Here is a 20,138-nt window from a genome sequence, read left to right on the forward strand (position 1 = left end):
GAAAAGTTTGAAAATAGAGCTGGGGGTACAGAAAAAGCCCTCTATTTCCACATCCATCTTCAGGATTTTTAAAAGCAACCCCAATTCTGTGCCCAGCACTGAGGCCTTCTTGTTCAAAAGAATATTTGCTCCCTGCCCCTTATGTTCCAGAAGGCTTCAAACCTATTTCTCCCATTAGTGGGCTTGTGGGACACCCTGACCACATGACTTATATAGAGGGTGAAAGCTTATTCCTTTCCTGGAGGAGACAGGTTGCCCAAAAAGCCACCTCAGAGAGACAGCTATAGAAATATAGAAGCTTGTTATATGGATATTCAACCCTGAAATAATGAAATACTGTTTTATCTGGCTCTCCCACTTTTCTTACAATAACTGAACCCCTAAATGAGTTACTCTTAGGCAGCCAAGATGGGAACTAAGGAAATGCCCCTCTGGAACCTCAACTACCTTCTTCCTCCTCCTGGAAAAGTTTGAAAATGAGCAGCCTGTGAAACTCCAACCTGAGAGAAAAGGAAAAGGAAAGGTTCTGGGAAATAAAACCTGGAAGCACTGGCTTCTGGAGAGATTTCTACTCTCAGGAGCAGCCAGGGCTCTGGGGGATGCTGCCAGACCCGAGAATACCGTGGGCATTGCCCACGTGGTCATGAGAGAGAGGACCTTCTTCCCTTGAAGACTACTCCCCTCTGGCTCCAGCTCCTAGGTCTTTTTCTCAAACCCACACCTCCAAAGGCATGTGACAGGTGTTGGCCAGAGACAGGGGAAAGGGTAGGGAGGTGAGAGGGAGACCCAAGTCCTGAGTCCCAAGCTCTGCCTGCTTAGGTCTCCTAGCGACTGGGCATGTGAATAAGGTCAACCCTTTTAAGGAGGATCTGACCCTGGCACCTTCCCTAGACAAGCCACACACACACCCCAGCGACGCGATGCTGAAACCCCTTCCTGCCTGAAATCCCGGCGCATTCCCGGGAAGCAGTGCCACGCTTTGGAAAGGCGTTTGTGCTGCCTCTTACTGGGGAAACGCAGTGTCTTTTCCATATGCACCGCCCTACAGAACTGCAGCCCCATCCGCCTATGTGGCCTCCTCCCGGTGCGCGGGGCTACCACGCTCTCCAAAATTCTGTCCGAATATCTGTCAGTCTGCCTCTCATTAAAACCTCAGGGTGTCCAAAGGCCACCGAGTCGCGATCGCGTTGGGCGGGTCTCCCAAGACCTCCCATGACTTCTCCCGTTTTAAAAACCAGCTAGAGATGAAAGGGGCTGGAAACTGAAATATCGCTCCCTCATCCTACCCGGGTGGGAGGGAGATCCATTCATACACCGAATCCCACCCTGAAAGTCCTGGGTAAGAGAAGTCTGAGTCCCGGAGCGTACGAGGAGAAAGAACACGGGAAATCCCTGCTCCGGCCGCGCTGCACCTATGCCGGTGTCCAGGTGGGACGTGGGCAGGTGCGTGAGCGCAGTGTGTGCTTGTGTGTATTTGTGTGTGCGCGTGTTTGTGTGTGTGCAATGGGATGGCTCCGGGGCAGCGAGGACTCCCGGACCGGACCCGGTATCTTCGCCTGCGCTACCCTCGCCGCCCGCCCGGCCCCGCGTCCCAGCCGATCGGTTCCTTACCTGGAAGCACCGCGTTTCCCTCCTTCAGTGGGAGCGCCGCATTGACACTGCAGATGGTGCCTGTGCCGCTGCCTCTCGCCCTCCTCTGAACGTGTGCGTGTGCGCGCGTGTGGCTGCCTCCTCCAGCCCCAGCCCCGAACGCAAATACTCCACCGAGGCACAGGGAAGCCGGGAGCAGCCAAGGAAAGCGGAGGGGGCCAAATCAGAGCCTGCGGGGTTTGACAGCTCCTCTTGCAGCGTCCAAGGTGGGCGTAATGTCCAACAAAAAGGTCGGAAAATGTGGATGAATTCCCAGCACCCCTTTCCTCCACCTAGCCCCGGAGCCCAAGCAGCAGCGGCGGCTCTCGGGGGCTGCAGTGGCGACGCGGGGCTGCCCCCCTTCGTCCCCACCCCCGCGGGCTGAATGTCCTTGATGCCAAGCGGGCACAGCGGCGTCACTCCGCACCGCCCATGCTCGCCCGGTCGGGCCGCTGCCCGGGCGCGGCGAGTGCACTGGGGACCCGCCGCGGAGCACTCTCGGCGCCTCGGCGTGCCTGGCTGGGCAGCGGCTGCCGCCCCCCGGCAGTCCGCTGCCGATCCCGCCGCTGCTGCCCCCGCCCCTGCCGAGGGACTCGCCGGGTAGTTCCCAGGGGCTGGGGCTGGGGGGCCGCGGGAGCCACCGGCTGCTCCCCTGGGAGGCGCGGGGCTGCAGCGGTGGCGGCAGCGGCGGCTGGCGCTGCGGCGGCCGAGAGCACGGCCGCGGTCCGAGCCGGGCCTCCCGGGCGCGCCCCCGGCCCCCCGGGCGGGCTGCTCGCAAAGTTTGCAGGGGGCAGGGAGCCGGGCCGCCGCTGGCTCGGCCGCCGCCGGAGCTCCCGGGCTGCCTGCTGCCGCCGCGGCTCGCTGCTGCTGTGCATTGAAGCCCGGCCAAGCGCTGCAAAAACTCCAGCTGCCTGGCGCTCTCTGGGTCCTCCTCTCCTCCCTCCCGCCCTCCCTGCCTCCCTTCCTCCCTCCCTCGCCTCGCCTCCTCCCCTCCCCGCCGTCCGCCGCCTGCCGCCCGCCGCCCGCCGCCGCTCCCTCTCTGGCTCGCTCTCGCTGGCTCGGAGCTCGCGGCTGACATCTAGACCGAGGGAGAACGGCCGGCAGAGGGGGCAGGGGGCGCCTCCCCACAGGCACACGCCCGCCGCCGCGGGTTTGCCCGCTCTCCCCAGCGCGGATGTGTGCAGACACCCTCCTGGGTCCCCTTGGCTTGACCCGAGACATCCTGACAGTGGTGATGTGGGATAGAGGGGTGCAGACACCGTAATACCCGCGCACGATGCGCACTCGGAGCGAGGCACATTCAGCCGCCTCCAAAGGTGGTGATGTGGACGCGGACCATCTCATCCGAGGGACCGAGGGTCAGAGATGACATAAGGCACTCCCCAACACCAAAGTATACACACATATCTAATCAGAACCCCCCAGCTCCCCCCACGAAGGCACCCCTATGTGGCACCTGAAGTCAACCCGGACCAAGGACTGAAGACCTGGGAGAGAGCGCATGAATGGCAGGTGCCCCAGAGCTCACTGGTTACCTGACTTGTCCAGTGATGTCTACATGAAGAGGCGGGACTGGCTGTTCTCTGAAACCCTAGATCCTAGACTACATCCTAAACAATGATGGTATCAGGGTAGTTTCAGAAAGCCCCAAGAAAGAAATCAGAGGTGCTCTGGTTTAAAAAGCTTTCTGACAGGGAGGAAATAGAGGAGGACAGGAAGTGAAACCCTTGCACAGACTCCCCCCCCCATGAGCCCCACCCACCAAAAGAAATCTCAGGGGTGCCCACCTTGTTTACTCGACTCTGGAAGTGCATCCCTCACCCCTGCTCCTACCATAGTTCCAGAGAAGTGGCATAGTCTTCCCCGGATGGGCACCCATCAAAGATGTCCATGGTTTCCTCTCCTCCCCACATGTCCCTTCTCCCACCTAACTTCTCCTCACACCCAGAACTTCCTGCCCACTATTCTCCCTCCTATCCAAACATCTCAAAACCTTCTTATTAGGTGGGAATGACTGACAACAGCATAAAATCCCACACCTTCCCATAGAGGTTATATTTTCACAGAAATCAAAGTTGTAAACTGGGGAGACTTTGAAACGAGCTGTGAGATGACAGGTTATACAAGTCCCAAGGTGGGCAGCACATGTGGGTCAGGCTGGGCTTACCCACACAGGACTTTGCTGAAACTGCTCTCACCGAGAAGGTGATGAATCAAACCAGAGCAGGAGGAATCCAATGTTTGATTCTTTGGTTAAAGGGTATTCCAGGAGACAGCGTGGAGCCCTGTTAGTCTCCAGTTCTCCTCTGAGTATTACGTGACCCAGAAGGCAGTGAGGAGTCATCTTATTAGCTTACGTTAATACATTGATCTGGCTCCTCTCTTCTCAGAAACCCTGGATCCCAGACTCTAGATAAAGCACACAATATCAAGTTAGTTTCAGAAGTACAGAGAAACATATTACAAAATAACTCAATGCTGCTGCTTCTTTGACATCCTTCTGGGGCTGACGAAGCCTGCGGCCAAATGTCTGTCTAGGCAGGACGGAGACCAGCATGAGTCCAGCAAGGCACCTTGGATGGAGAACCAAAGGGGGTCCCACTCTCAGGGCTTGTAAACCAGGCCTCTGTGGGTCCTGGCCCCATGTCCAGGGGTCTCCTCTAAAATTGCTGCATGGCACTATTATAGGCCATGCCCAGAGATGACATCAAGATAGTCCTATAGAAAACCCTATTGGGTTGCTTAAGGAATATATATATCAATCAATGTGTGTGCAATGGAGTCTTTTCAAATGCCTGTTTGCCACGGAGCTTTCAGGATATGCTATAAAAACACTGAAAAGAAGAGGGAAGAAGGAAAACAGCCCTTGCTCCCTTCTTAGTCATTCCAGTGTGTAGTTTTAATACCATCTGATTGTTTTTTCTGCCTGTTGTAACTCTGTGTGTGTGTGTGTGTGTGTGTGTGTGTGTGTGTGTGTAAGAATATAGCTGCAAGTTCCAGACCCACTTCCTGATGGATGGACCGGAAGTCAAGGATTTTTTTCAGAGGTGGCAAATAAAATGTGTTTATTATTCTTTATCTGCCGTCTAGCATGTGGTGTCATTTATTTTCATTGAGAGAAATGAATGTCATGAGGTGTCTGAAGAGTCCTATCAGAGCTGAATGATGGGGAAGAAGTGTGCAGAAAGCGGGGTGATAATGGGCAGGTGAGGGACACACACCCCCTCCCCCCATGCCGCCCCACACACCCAGTTCTCCTGTTCTTAATGGGACCCTACCTCACACTGCCTTTCCTGTCTTTCCATTGAATGACACAGGTGAAAGGCACGGGAAGGGGCAGTGACAGTGTAATGGAAGAGCAGGAAGGGTCAAACTAACTCCCTCGTGCGGCTTGCTAGTGGCCCATTGGACTTGCTCCCTCAAGTCTGGAGAAGGGGATGAGGGGGCTGAAGGTCTGGGTGCTGCAGGTAAAACCCCTGTGTCCTGTTCCTGGCTCTGCAACTGCCCAGCGCCCTCATTTGGAGCAGGCCATGTGCTTCCAGTGAGACTCCATCCCTCACCTGCCACGTTTACCCCTAGCAATGACACTCAAGGAAAGCACTATCTATTGGTGTTTTTTGAGACCCTGAGGTAAGGACACTGCCCATGTGAGGATTTAGTATCTCTTTTCAGATGAACATGGCTTTTTTTTTTTTTTTTAATTTCAAAGGGCACATCACAATGAGGGCAGGCCTTCTGCTATTTTGACCCATCTCTGAATAAAAACACTAGGAAAAGAAGAGCCACATGACTGTTTGGGCGTATTGGTGCAAGCCCTCCAGCTCCCACACCTCTGTAGCAGCTGGTGAGGGGGAAGGGAGACCCTCCAGGGCAGTCTAGCTGCTCCCTGAGGGCACTGTTCTGTGAGTCACCTGCTCTACCTCTAGCCTGTCATTGCCTGGCCCCATGGCCACAAGAGGGAGAAGTAAATGGCATTTTGCTCCACAGACTCCTATTTTCTAAAAAGCCTATTTTTTTGTGTGCGAGATTTTGGTTGTGGTTTATTGCCATGTTTGGGGAGAAAAGTACTGGCTCATCTCTCATAGCTGAATAGAAAGGGCCAGATTTAATAGGAGGGAGAAGAAATGCTCGTTTTCCCTCACTTAACTAGCCCCATTTTATTAGTGTAGAAACAGCAACGCTGTTTTAAACCCAGATTTGCCCGTTAAACAAATCGCCAGAGCCTGGTGGTGCTAAAGAGGAATGTTTTCCCCAAGAGCTGCCCCATGACTGGGCCTGCAGGGTTCGGTAAAACCTCAGGCCGGCTGCGGCTTGAAAACCTACATTGTGGCGCCACCTGCAGGAGAGCAGAAATATCAACATTATCCCAAATCTCAGCCAGGAATGGGAGGGAAGAGGAGCCTGGCACAGTGGTGTTTCCCTGCCCACGCTAGGCCAGGTTGTGGACAGAAAGAAGGATCCCGACTGTCCACTGATCCCTATGTCCTACACGAGTCACCAGATGGCTTCCCTACAGCCAGTACCTTTCAATTAGCATCCTCCTTGGAAGCTGCCATTTCTAGGGATCCATCCTTGGCAGCTCTAGAGATTGTCAATTCATTCAGACAAACTTATTCTTTCCTTGGTTTACTAAGAGGCTGAGTTTCCAATCCAGGAGTTCTGTCTTCAAGACTTCAGGCCACAGGATAGTAACCCAGAAGTAACCCTTGGAAATAGGCAGGGAGAGGAACATCCCCTGGCCACCCCAGTCCCTAGCTGTGGATTGAACTCTGTGGTCGAACTGCTCCAGGTTTAACCAGCCATTGGATGTAAATAAGGATCAGATATTAACATCCGAATCTCAACCCCAGTATTTTCTGCTCTTCTGAGGTTTTGGCCCCGGGTGATGTCCCCCTTACCTGTCAGAAACTCCCAGTGGTAATAGTGCTTAGGAGTCCATCATGTTAGTCTCCATAGGTCTCCTCACTGTCTCCACTGCCCACGAGCCATTTGATGGGAGGACATCTCGATATTGCCAGCAATGCTGGGTCCTTCTAAAGACACCATGTGGCTATAGTGCTGTATGTGGTCAGTTCTGCAGCTCCGCTGTGGCTTTCTGGGCCACACTGGGGGTGGATACCAAGATAAGGAGGGTCCCCCATTCCCAATCAGAAAGGGAGAGAAAGAGAATGTGCATAGGTCTTCGTCCTCCAGGCCTCAAACATCTCCTGCCTCCCATGGCCCAAATCTTATTCCCTCTCTCTCCACAGCCCTTCCTCCACTACCACCTCTACACAATCATTCCTTCTTTTTCAGCTAAGAAGCAAATTGATCTTTTCAATGGCAGAAGCCAAAAGTTAGAGGAAGCAGTGGGGTGAAGGGAGATGGGAGAGGAAAGGGTCTGACCTACTTCCAGTGGCCAGAATTAACAGTGTCCCAGATCTGGCCAGATCCATGTCTTGCTACAACAAAAACCATAAATATAAATACTTTAGCGTGACCCTTCTTATAGGTTTAATCCTAGAAGGCACAAAGTCCCACTGTATGCCTGAATTCCAAGGACTGCATGAAGCTTCAGGCTCTTTCAGAAAACCTCCATCTTGGCATTGCCAGTTCATTTGCCAAGTGGTTTAAGTGAGACACTTGGCCTCCCTGGGATACAAATAGCATAAAGGCCCCCAGTTGTTTCCTGGTAGTGAAGATGGATTTATATTGGTGGATTGGACGCTCTTGTCTGGTAGCAGACGGAATATGGGTGACTGGGTGTTCTGACTATATCTATCTAAGGGACTATGGTACACAGCCTCCAAAATGGCCCCAGTGAGCCTCACCCATTGCTATATTCATGCCTTCATGCAGACCCCTCCCACACTGAATCAGAGCTGACATAAATGACCAAGAAATTACTGCAGAAGGGACAGTGTGTCCAAAGCTAGATTGAAAGACATTTCAGTGCCCAGCTCTGTCTTTTGCATCACTTAGGGGTGGCTGTGGGGTAAGAAAGTGAGGCCACCAACAATAACCAGCACCAACTTGTGGGACCCAAGAGCGAGCCACCTTGGAAACAAATCCTCCATCCCCAGTCAAGTCTTCAGATGTTTCCAGCCTTTAAAATCTTTCAAATGAGGCCCAAGACATTGTGAAATACAAACAATAGATTGTTTTAGGATGAATTTTTATGCAGCAGAACTTGGTGAATACAATGGCTTGCAGAGAGAAATCATTCCCCTGGCTTTATTTGCCTCTTTGTATTATTATTTGAGCCCACTTGGCTACAGAATAAGAAGGACAAAGGGGGCATGTCTGACATGTCATATTCCCATATGAGGCAGGACTGGACGCCAGCAGTTGGACTGCCAGGACCTCCCTTCGGGGCTCCAGGGTTGAGCCTCTTAGCACGTTTCAGTATGCTCAGTGAAAATGAGAGAACCCAGCCCCTGGGGCTGGAAGGCACCGGCCTATGGAGTGCTGGAGTCCAGCGCTCCTGTGTAGTGGTCTATCTTCAGGTCCAGGGTGTCGGTGATCAGAGAATCCCAGAATGGTGTGGAAAGCATTCTGTGTGCCGTGTGCATTTCAGCAAGCTGTCTGGCTCCTGCCCCTGGAGGCCAGGTTGCTTGGACCCTAGTGTGAGACCTTGTGTCTGCAGAGCACCAGTCCCCCTGGGGCTAAAAAAACTTTTCCTGCACATGGTCCTGACCCTCACCATACTGCAGGGCAGGAGAGAGGTCCAAGGACACTACTGTTGACAGAAAGTACCACAAACAGAGACCAAACAAGACTGGAAGCTGATAGTCCCAATTTTCTTCCCCCAATTTCCATGAGGACCCTCTTGCAGAGCCTTCTCTCCTCAGTCCTCAGCAGAGACTGAGAGTCAGTAGGACCAAGGCCAACACAAGGGTTGGGAGGCAGGGGAAGTAAAGAGGAAGAGGAAGAAGGGGGAGTTCTTGTCCTGAGTCAGATAGAAAGAGAGCCAAGACTTTCCTCAGGGAGGTCGTGAGCACAATGCTCAGGCCTAAGGTGACCTCTTCCCTCTTAAATGTCTCCACGGGCCTCTGTCCTGTCCCCATTCTCCTTCTGGCTCTATTTTTCTGGGCAGACCCCATTCCTGCACCTCTGTTTTTACAGTGCTTCCTTTCCAAACACAGGGGCTGGCTGTAGACTTTGCAAGTGTGAGGTGCCCTTGGGGAGTTCAGAGGGAGCAGTGGCCACCAAAATCCCAAGGCCACTATGGTGTGCAGAGGCCAATGAGGGTTTGGGAGAGCCAACCATGCACATCTCTCCCTAGCTCCTCTTTCAGTGGAACCCTGCTGGCAGTCAGAAACCAGCCACTGTGGAAGTATTTACATCATGGCAATCAGGTACTCTTATTTTTGTGGAGACCCAGTTATTTACCACTTGCCAGCACACCACTGGTGAGGACCAAAAGACAAACCAGATATAGTGGGTCAATCCCCATCAAGCCTTTACAACCAGTCAGGAAATTTTTCACAGGAAAATATTATTTATTTTTTGTTATTATAATAAAATACCAGAGACTGGGTAACTTTATAAAGAAAAGAGGTTTATTTAGGTCACAGTTCTAGAGATTACAGTGCATAGTGTCTGCCTTAGCTCAGCCCTGGTGAGGACCTGGTGATGTGTGACATACAATCCCAATAAGAGAATACAAAAGGGAGAGATCGCATTGCCAGTCAGGAAGCCAAAGAGACTAGGGAGTGGTCAGGCTGATTTCCTTTCAACAACCCTCTTGCAAAAATTAACTCAGGGGTCTCAAGAAAACAACCATAATCCCTTCCCAGGGCAGTGGTACCAATGACCTTAGAGTCTCCCACTCAGCTCCACTTCTTAAAGATCTCCCCACGTTTACACTGCATGCTGAGAGCTAAGCCTCCAACACAGGAATACTTGGAAGATGTCCTCAAGCCATATCCAAACCAGAGCCCCATCAGAGACACCAATACATCAGTCTAGATCACTATTGTTATAACCAAAGTTAGGGTTCTCTTCTGCCTACACGCCACATTTTCAATATAAGAAAATGTAAAAAGGTAAATACATACTGTTTCTATTCGCTGTTTTCCCTAAGTTCTATATTCAAGGAGCCTAACTCTCATTTTTTTTGCACTAGAATCAAGAAGGAACATGATTCCCTTTCATTGATAAATAAACTGAGGCAAAGGATGTTGATCTGACCTGGCTCAGGTTACACAGGAAGCTCAAAATGTAAATGTATTAATGCCTCTTGTTCCCTTCCTCCACTTCAAACTTAAGATTCACACCCTGGGTTTGGCATAAATTGTTTTCATTCCTTCCAAGCCCAGCTGTTAAAATTATGGTCCACCCCTACAGTAGAACCCAGTACAGATGTTAAACAAGATGAGCCGAATCCACGTATACCCCTCTGAACAACAGCAGCAAGAAGTGCAGAAGAGTGTCTTGGGATAGACACTTGCCTATTTCTAAGTATACAGAAGGGTGTGCTCATATCTACATAGGCTTGTATATGCAGAACATTTTTGGAAGGGTGCAAAAAGAAGCTCAACAGCAGAAACCTCAGTGCTGGAGGCAGAGTGATATATATTTTATTGTTTTATGGTATCCTTTGTTCTTTTTGACATTTTATCATGTGCAAGTACTACATTCTCCATTTTTTGAAACTGCTCGTTAAAATATTAACAACAACAAAAAAATACTGCTGCTAAAAGGATCTTCATCACACTGCCAGTCCCCTGTTCTCTCGAATCTCAAACCCAGCCAACCACTCCTCCACCCCATCTGTATCGGATTCAGACTTGCCTTTGTTCTAGATTACTACTCTGTGATACATGATGCTCCTCTTTTGTCGGCTGCTACGGGGGTCACACAGCAGCCTGCCTGCTCTGGTGTGATGTGGTTAATGCCACAGAGAGGACACCCTCATCTCTCATTTCCTAGAGACCAGCCAAAGCCTGTTTGGCCTGAGGACCCCTGACTGGCACAGGAGATTCCAGGGCATCCTTCCTATGCTAAAGCAAGTAACTTTAGATCAAGTCAAAGTAAATATTCTTTGCACTAGGGTCTGTCCACTCATGACAACCAACACCCAGAGACAGTACAGGCTCAAAACAGGATAAGGGCAGTAAAGACTTAGATGACAACAGGAGAAAGCTTGGTATTGTTGTTCTTCTTATCAGGAACTATGTAGGGAGAGGCGAAGAAAGGCTAGAGATGGGTAAATGTCATTTGAGTTTTGCAAAACGGAAAAAAAAAATCAAGTTCTGAAAACTACAAACAAATGAACATGGCCAGAAATTGATGTTGAATCCGTAAAAGGAAGGAAACTGATTCTTTAGAAACTGATGTGGTCGATCACTCGGAGTAAGCCTGAAATCTATAAGCTATAATGAAATGTACACTGGGTGGCTTGAACAACATATGTTTATTTTTTTAGTTTTGGAAGCTGGAAATTGGAGATCTGGGGGCCAGCATGGAGGGGTTCTTGGTGAAGAACCCCTGGTTATGTTCTCCCCATGCCTTGCCTTGGTTCATGCCGGTGGGGTAGGGGGTGCGTCTCAATTGTCTCTTCCTCTTTTCTAAGGTCATCAATCCTATTATAGGTGGGCGCTCCAATCTCAAGACCTCATCTAAACCTCATCTCAAGACTTCATCTACAAACACCATCCATAGTGGGGGATGAGGCTTCAATATATGTATTTAGGGGAAACACTAACCTTCAGTTCATAGCAATCATGTCTCATTCAGTACCCCCCCAAAACTGTGAGGCTTTTAGATTAAGGAAACATAAGAGAGATTATATATTTATATATATATATATATATATATATATATATATATATATATATATATATATATTTAAAATGCATTGATTTAACTGGGGATTTAACCTGGAGGTGCTCTTTGTATTTTTTATATATATTTTTCAGAGACAAGGTTTTGCTAAGTTGCTTTTTAAATATTTTATTCAGAGACAAGGTTTTGCTAAGTTGCTTTTCTAAATATTTTATTCAGAGACAAGGTTTTGCTTAGTTGCTGAGACTGGCTTTGAACTTGTGATCCTCCTGGCTCAGCCGCCCAAGTCGCTGGGATTACAGGCATGTGTCACCATGCCCAGCTTGATAGCCTGTTAAATAAAATTCTCATAGAACATGAAGCAACGTGGGATGGTAAATTAATTGACTCAATGGTTAAACCCCAAGGATGTTCATTAATGCATCAAAGACAACATGAGGAAAGGTTTATTTCGGGATGTGTGTCAGAGCTCTCCAAACTAATCCTCTTCTACACATTTACTGATAACTTGGATAAAGGTAAAGGAGACATGATCATCAAGTTTATCTAAGACTACAGTAAAATGAAAACATTAAGCATCAGTATTTACAATGTTTCTCCCTCTTAACGATAAAGGAAGCTTTGTTCAATATTGGGTATTTGGTGGGGGGGTTATAGAGCATTGTGGCATTAACTTGGGGTATCATATTAAGGAACACAAAAGGTCGAAGAAGGTAAACAGAGCTATGTTTGAAAATATATGGAGCTTTCCAGAAACAAGAGCATTTGGTAATGGAGAGGAGTATACAACAGGAGCCAGGGAAGGAAGCAGGAGAAAGAATGGGAACTGCCAGGCAGGGCAAGCTGTGAGGACAAGGAACCCAAGGAGAGCTGAGCTGCAGCCGAGAAGTTTTGTAGGAAGTCTTCCAGAGCATACGAAGCACTCCCCCTCTTAGGTGCTTCCTTCCTTCCTCTTTCCAAGAGGATATGGTAAAGAAAGGGTCGTTTTTCAATGCTTTGAAGGGGTTGATTTTGCATTTCTTTTGGATACCTCATCAGGTTGCAGGGGTTCTTAAGTCAGCAGCAAACTTCTTGCTGTTCCTTATTCAGACTCCAACTTCAGGATCAGCAATGAGGAATCAACTATATTCAAAAGTAATTTTGCCTACTGAACCTATGGGGAAGCTTTAACAAAATGCAGTGTGATCTGGATCTAACCAAAATCCTATATGTGGCTGTAGAGAAAAACTTTGCAAATATAGGACCAAGGAGACATGACCACAGGTTTTTTTTTTTTAAGTACAAGCTAAAGTTGTCAATAAGTTCAATATGAATCAACAGCGAGATGCTGCCAAAATCAATGGGCTCATAAGCTACATTAATAGAGAGTGGAGTCCCAAAGGGAGCCATGATGGTACGGCTTCACTTTGAGATAAACCATAATTGTGTTATTGTATCCTGCTCAATGTCCCTCACTTGATGATAAATTTGAGCAGATTAAGGTGACAATGGCCAAGCTCAAAAAGAAAGGAAGCAATCAAGAGAACTGGGGATGTTCATCTTGTGATAGCTTCAAATATTTGGGGATCTGCCAAGGGCAAGCATTGCTTTGTTAGTTCTACATAACTTTGACATGGAAGGAGGACCAATAAATGGCGTTTATCTTATGTAAAGACATTTTGGCCCTGTATGAGGAATATCTTTCTAATAAAGTTCTCTGAGGACAGAACAGATTTCCTTGGGTGGTAGTGAGATCTCCACAATTTGATGTGTTTAGGAAAGAACAAGGCGGTGCTTCCGTGAAGATGGGAATTTGGATTAAATGACCTCGGATGTCTCGGATGTCTCGAAGGGTCTGAAATGTTGGTTATGTCTATGGTCGTATCCATCTCAGTACCAGAGGCTTTGCATGGTTTAATTTTGCATCTTCATTGATTTGAACTGAAATGCTTTTGAGGTAACGCCTAGGGAAGATAATTGATATCCCACCCAAGACCACCATGAAGGAGGGAGGGCAAGGATAAAGTCAGAACCACTGAGTCAAAGAGTGAAAGGAAGCCAATGAGTGGGCACAGAGCCCCATGAGACCCCACTCTTCCCTGCTGTTTCACAGACACAATTCACCAGGCACAGGTCCCCCGCCAGCACTGGCCAATGTGGAACAATCATCCGATTACTTCCACAGGATGCACATGTAATTCCCTTTAGTTTTCAAACCTGCCCTCCATTCCCTGTACCCCATGGTCCCCAGTCTTTCTCCTTTGTGGGCCCAGATTGCTTCTGTCTTCCTTTTTACAAGGTGGTGTGCCCCTTCCCTGCAGTGGGGGTGTGTCTTTCTATTCCTCCATTCCTGCTCCCCTTAGGCCTCAGAAGCTTTCTATAGCTAAAGGGCCTGAGAGTCAGGCCGGGGATCTCAGTGACTCAGGGGGTCTCAGTTAATTGGTGTCACATCAAGTAGCTTCATCTTATCCACTGATCATAAACCTAGAGTCAGGGTGGGCATTTGTCCTACCCCTGACCACACTGTGGACACTTGAAACACTTTAAATAGTGACTGTTCCTTCCTCCTCCAGTTTGTCTCGAATGGCCTGAGCCATGACATCCTCACTTCTCCCCTGGGGGAAGTGATTCCATCATCAAGCTCTGTCTCTGGGAGGGACTGTGCTTGCTCCTGCTGCAGGAGCTCCAGACATTCAGTCTAGGTATCCCTTGGTCATTCCCAACCATGCTTCCTCCATGCCGCCAGCAATTTCAACACCCACATCATTTTCTGCAGCCATCAAACGTCCCCAGTGATGTTATCAACACCTTTCGGGAGTGGAATCATTTTACCTCCTGATACCTCATGCTTATTCAGGCAAATAAACTAAAGGAAGAGAGAACACATCTCGAAAGAGAAAGGAAAGGAAGAGAGAGAGACAGAAGGAAGAAAGGGTAGGATAGTGACAATGACAAAGACATCTTCCAGATACCGCAGATTTTCGTGGGTCTATAAAGGCTTTTTTATTTTTTTATTTTTTTTTTACATTTCATTGTAATTGTACAGAAAAACATGCCAACAGGATATTGTGTATAACTCATATCATGTTTAGAAGCATCCATTAAGAAAAAATAAACATTTATGGGATGCCTACCAGATGGCACTGTGCTGCAGATCAAAGCTGTCTCAGCCCCAGTTGGTCCCCTCAGGGGTTTCCAGGTGAGGGGGGACGTAAACATAAGCTTGGGCGTGGTGCTGATGGGAGATACAAGTGTTCACCTGTGGCATGAAGTTGTAAGGGAGAGTGTGTCATCTAGAGAGCAATTCTTCTTGACTCGGACCACAATACCACATTCAAATTATAACTACATATTTTTTTATTAATAGTGTCTCTGCTGTTTCAATATTTTAAAACTCATCTCAATGAAAAATAGTAACAGTAATACATGTTCTTCTAAGTTAAGGTTTAAACTGTAAAAGTTGATGATAGCACAATATTTAATTAGCACATTGCACAGGGAGCTGATGGCGCTGCCTTTTAGTATCCCCAGTTCATAAATATTGAAGTGTTTCCTTGGGGAACAAAGCCAAGGACTCAGATGAGCTGGTACCTCAGACTCACTCACTCTTTTTTATGTCCTGGTCATGTGAACACGTTCTGAGCTCCTAGGATACGCCAGGCACTACATTAGGTGCTGGGGACAAAGTGGAGCTCACGGCCGATGAGGTCCTTGCTCAAATGCAATGTGCCTTCTGGGGAGAAGCAAGAATTAACGAGTTAAATGAAGGAGCAAGATCATTTCTGGTTGTGGTAAGTCTTTGGAAGAAAACGAGAATTTGGTTCAGTGATAAGTGGAGCCTCGCAGGTGAGGAGAGACTCCAAGGCTATGACAGAGGAGGACTTAGAGGCCAGAAAGAGCCAGCCAGGCCAAGAGAATAGCAAAGAGAGGAAGGAGGGGGTTCAAAGGTCCCAACGGAGGAGGGCTGTGCAGGAAGAATAGTATTTGATTCTAAGGAAAGCAAGTATTGAGATCCATCAAAGGGTCATTGTGGGTGGGAAAACCGCACAGAGGAAAAAGACGGGAGGAACCATCGTCGACACCCAAGTGCCCACAGAGTGGTATGTCATGGAAGGGGTGAGGCAAAAGAGTTTGAAAATCAGTCACAGCTCTAGGAAGACCTTTGGGTCACATGACTTCTTATGCCATATGGACCAAGCCTGGTCCCATAAAAATTAGTGTGTAGACGAGGCACCAAAGGAAACCGAGGAGATGGAGTAAAGATGGACCACACGAATGAGAAATAGAGGCTGGGTCCGTTAGGAAGGCTTTTTTGTCTGCACTCATCTCACGGAAAGCAGCATGGAGGTAGGTGATTTCTGGTTCAGTGCAGGGATTCGGGAGGTTGTCATGTCTCATTCTTGGTAAGTTGGCTATTTACCCTCGGATTTATTTCCTCATGGTCTCAGCTTTAGGGATCCCCCACCACATCATCATATTTTAAGATACACAGAGAGGAGCAGAAGGGTTTTACTAACATTGATTTGGATAAGTCAAGAGTTGGAGTCATCCCCTGCAGACACAATCAACACGGGAGCCTTGGGATGGAGGTCAGAGGGAACGGTGGGCCAGGGAACCCCAGGGCTGTGCCTCAGGACCCACGTGGAAGGCAGAGGGGAGGAGCAGGAGGAGAGGCTCTGGAACGGGAAGAACAGGATCTGCAGTCCAAAGACATGGGTCACAACCCCAGCTCTGAGCAAATCACTAAAGCCATGTCAGCCACCATTCTTCATCTGTAACACAAGAGCGACAACAGCTATGTGTCAAGCAGGCTGTGAGGATCGGAAATTGCCAGAGTGGGTGGGCTATGAGCACCTAGCATCTGCCCACAACTTCATGAGGATGCAGGCAGAAAATGTAACTTCTGTCTCTATTTATTTTTCTCAGCCTTTAAAATTACATACAGTTGTGCATATATTATAGTATACATAATACATTACAATAGCATATATATAACTCATAAATAAATACATGTACATATGTTGGGAGTGCTCAAAAAAATTTACTCATAAAGGCCCAAAGTTTTTTAGGTTTGGAAACATGTTTTAAAAAATGAAATGACATAAAGTACTTAGTACGGGAGTGGGTACCTATTGGGCCCTCCAAAAAGGCTGTCTGTGTTCTCCCTTTCAACTGTACACATATCATAATTTCTAATGGCAAGGACAGGCATCTGTCACACTCCTTTCTAACTCCACTCACAAAAACGGTGTATAATGTGCTTCTTTGGGCCCCTCAGATCCCTCTCCCAGGAAAGAGGATTACAAGCCCTGTGCCATACAAACAGTCCCAAGGGCTTTATCCCTTAGCATCCCAGTCCCTAGCGTCCCCTCTTTCCACCTGCTGTCCATCTTTGGAATTTTCTTTGGCTGGTGGCACTTCCAGGAAGGGAAGGAGGTAAGGAGATGAGGGGAAATAAAACCAGGCAGGGAGCTGACCCGCTAGCACAGGAAGGAAAACTCCCCTCCAGGAGGGGAGGATTGAAACTCGAGATCTGGGCATTAACAGTGCAAGTCAGTTCTCCCTGGGAACCCTGCCTCCTATTAGCAGAAAAATGAGAATTTCTGGCCTCTCCTCTCCATCTGCCTCATCTTTCTCTGTAAGTACTCCAGGCACTTCTCGTTCTTCCTCCTATCATCACCTTAATGGCAGGCAAGAGACAGAGATGGAGGGGACACACTGGAGAAACTAAATCACAGGGTCATTTGGTGGCTCCACTAGGAAATGCCCAGGAGTCTTAATTTGTGATTCAAATCACTTTTCTTATTAAAAGCACAAGGATAGCCAGGGATGGTGTCGCATGCCTGTAATCCCAGTGGCTTGGGAGACTGAGGCAGGAGGATCATGAGTTCAAAGCCAGCCTGGGTAATTTAGCAAGGCCCTAAGCAACTTAGCGAGACCCTGTCTCTAAATAAAATATTTAAAAAAAGGTCTGGGGAGGTGGCTCAGTGGTTAAATGTCCCTGAGTTCAATCCCAGGGCCCAAACAAAAGACAAAAATGCACACACACACACACACACACACACACACACATACACACACACAGATAAAACCCCTTTTATAAATCTGAGGCCCTTCCATAGTACCCTTCACCCTGAGTTATACCTGCTACATGGACACTGTTCACTTATGTACCTTCCTTCCTACCCCCCAAAAGCTTTGGGGTTTGCCATGAAAAATCCACGTTAAATTCTCAAGGAACAATTTGACTGGGTCCCCTTTAAAGGATATGCTGATAAAGAAATGAACTTGCTGAAGAAATAGAGAAAGAAGCTTCCAGAACAGCATAGTCTTTCATACTGTGGTTGTCCAGGCTGAAGCCCCTCTCAAATGAATTGAGAGATAATGCTAATGGAATTCCACATGGGACTAGATCAGGGGCTGCCACAGGAAGATAAATACCAAGGCAAGGCTAAGGCAGTTAATCAAAAATAAACCTCCTACATGTCTAGTTTTATTTTTTTCCTGAAAAGGGGGGAAAAAATCAAAGCCAAGACCTTCCTTAGTTTGCCACAGATACAACTTCACTTGCCTTGATGCTATTTTTTTTTCCAAAAAATTTGGTGGAGAGGTTCCCCCGCCCACACACACACATCATCTGAAAGTGAATTAAATTAGGAAGAGTGACCCACCCACCTATGTTTACGGTGACATAAATGGCACCATGGCAAACGTCTCAGAAGATAAACCACACGAGGATTAATTCCTGGAAATGATATAGTGCTTATCTGTTTTGTTTAGGCTCAATTTTAACAAGATAAAATCACTGGGCCCTGTGATCTGCCACGGGTGAAGCTGTTTCCCCGCACAATTGACATGCAACGTGGGCTGTAGGGGAATATGAATTAGCATGTGGCAGCTGGCAGTCGCCTGCTTTCCCTACTCAGCTCCAACCTGGCTGGGTTTGTCACGCCTTCAGAGAACAGGTCTCAAGTCTCACGCAGGGAAAAAAGAAATCCATATCATAATAATTTGTTATCTTTTAGGCCTCGTGATATGTTCTGACTCATTCTAAAATTAAATAAATGTAGTGACACCTCCCCCGATGGCCAGGGACACCTCGGATGCATCTATCAGAGCTTGCTTCTGCAAGTAGCAGAGATGGATTCCTCTCTTGGGCAAAAATGGAATTTAACTGGAAGAACATCAGGACTCAGAAAAGCAGAAAGTCAGGAAGTTCGGAAGAGGGACCAGTGAGACCGCCAGGAACCACCCTGCAGGGACGAGCTGATCTAGTGCTGCCACAGCAGAAGAAAGCAGAGTAGCTTCCGTGGGCGGCTGCACTCACCCAGGAGACAGAGCCCAGAAGGACACGGTCTAAGGCACATGTCCAGCACTGGCTCACTGGAGACAGAAGGAGCTGGTAGAGAGAGAGAATAGAGTGTTTTCTGCCAAGGAAGTGCCACCCAACGGGGGAGTCCCCAAAAGAGAGATTAGGAGCTCATCAAAAGAGGTTGGAAGAAGAGGCACCCCAGAACTGATCAGAGACTGATATACTATGCCTACAAAGCGTATGTTTGAGAATCCCATGGTGTCTGAGCATCAGGTGGGAGGCAGTCTGCAGTAATGGAAAGAGACTGAAGGACAAGTCCGGAGGTGTAGACCTACCTTGGGTGTCACTATAGTTAAACGGATTTTCTTTAAGCTCATTGTTATGGATTTAGCTGTATTTCCCCACCCCCCAAATTTGTATGCCAAAGTTCTCATGCCCCACTACCTCAGAACATGACTTATTTGGAAATAGGATCACTGCAGATGTAATTAGTTAAGATGATGTCATACTGGAGTAGGCGGGCTCCTAATCCAAATCGACTGGTGTCCTCATAAACCGGAAATTTAGACCCTGATACACAGAGGGAGGATGCTGTGCTCTCCCTAATTGAGGTTATTCTGTCATAAGTCAAGGAAGCATCCAAAGCAAGATAAAAGCTTGATAGCATGACCCTGCCAACAACTGAGCTTGGTCTTTCTGCCTTCTGACTGTGTGACAGTAAATTTCTACTCACAAAAGCTACTCAGTTTGTGTGTGGTACTTGGTTATAAGCACCACTGGGAAACTCAGACATTCTCTATCATTAGGAGATGCTGTTAGAATAGATCTGTAGCTTTCAAACTATTTGGGTCTTAACTTGACTTTGATCTTGGGTCTCAGAGTCCTAAAGCTTCTTGGCAGCACCCTTTGAAAACCATGGGGCCAGGTGATCTCTAAGGTCCCTTCAGCTGTCATTCTTTATATCAAAGGCCCTTTCAATTTTGAAAAACGATTGTTCAAAAATTTGGAAAGAATGTTCAAACACAAAGAGTGTTCTCCAGCTGTGTGGAAAATGAGGCCCCTGCTTGGCCCCCTGTAGACCACCATCCACACCCATCCATCAGTTTCATCAGGCACAGGGCCCTGGAAGGAGGAGGCTACTCCATCCATGAGCCAGAAAGTATAGAAATTACTTGGTCTGCTCCTGTGACACTCCACCCAGACATTTATATCTTCTCTGGGCTTGGATATCAGAGATCGGAGTTTCATTTTAGATCATGGTCATCTGCTCAAGCTCCCCAGTGGTACAGTCAGTTGAAAGGCTCTGTCACCAACCATTCCCCTACCTCCCTGCATGACTCCCAGCATCCAGTGGTGAAGTCCAGTACCTCAAAGAACAATAGACACCACTTTGAAATTATTACTGTGTCCTATTTTTCCATCTTTAAACAGAGAAAGAAAGATCATGGTA

The 20,138-nt window shown here is 48.0% G+C and overlaps 1 protein-coding gene across 1 annotated transcript in view; it reads right to left on the reverse strand.

The window, feature by feature from the left end:
- Positions 1–2,547, reverse strand: part of PLXNA4 (plexin A4) — a 425,973-nt gene extending 423,426 nt beyond the window's left edge. Inside the window, exon 1 of the mRNA XM_081284948.1 lies at positions 1,612–2,547. The gene's annotated coding sequence lies outside the window, so the exon portion shown is untranslated. The remainder of the gene's footprint in view (positions 1–1,611) is intronic.
- Between the last annotated feature and the right edge of the window lie 17,591 nt (positions 2,548–20,138).

This window comes from Spermophilus citellus, assembly GCF_964194105.1.
Source record: "Spermophilus citellus genome assembly, chromosome: 3".
NCBI classification, from domain to species: Eukaryota; Metazoa; Chordata; class Mammalia; order Rodentia; family Sciuridae; genus Spermophilus; species Spermophilus citellus.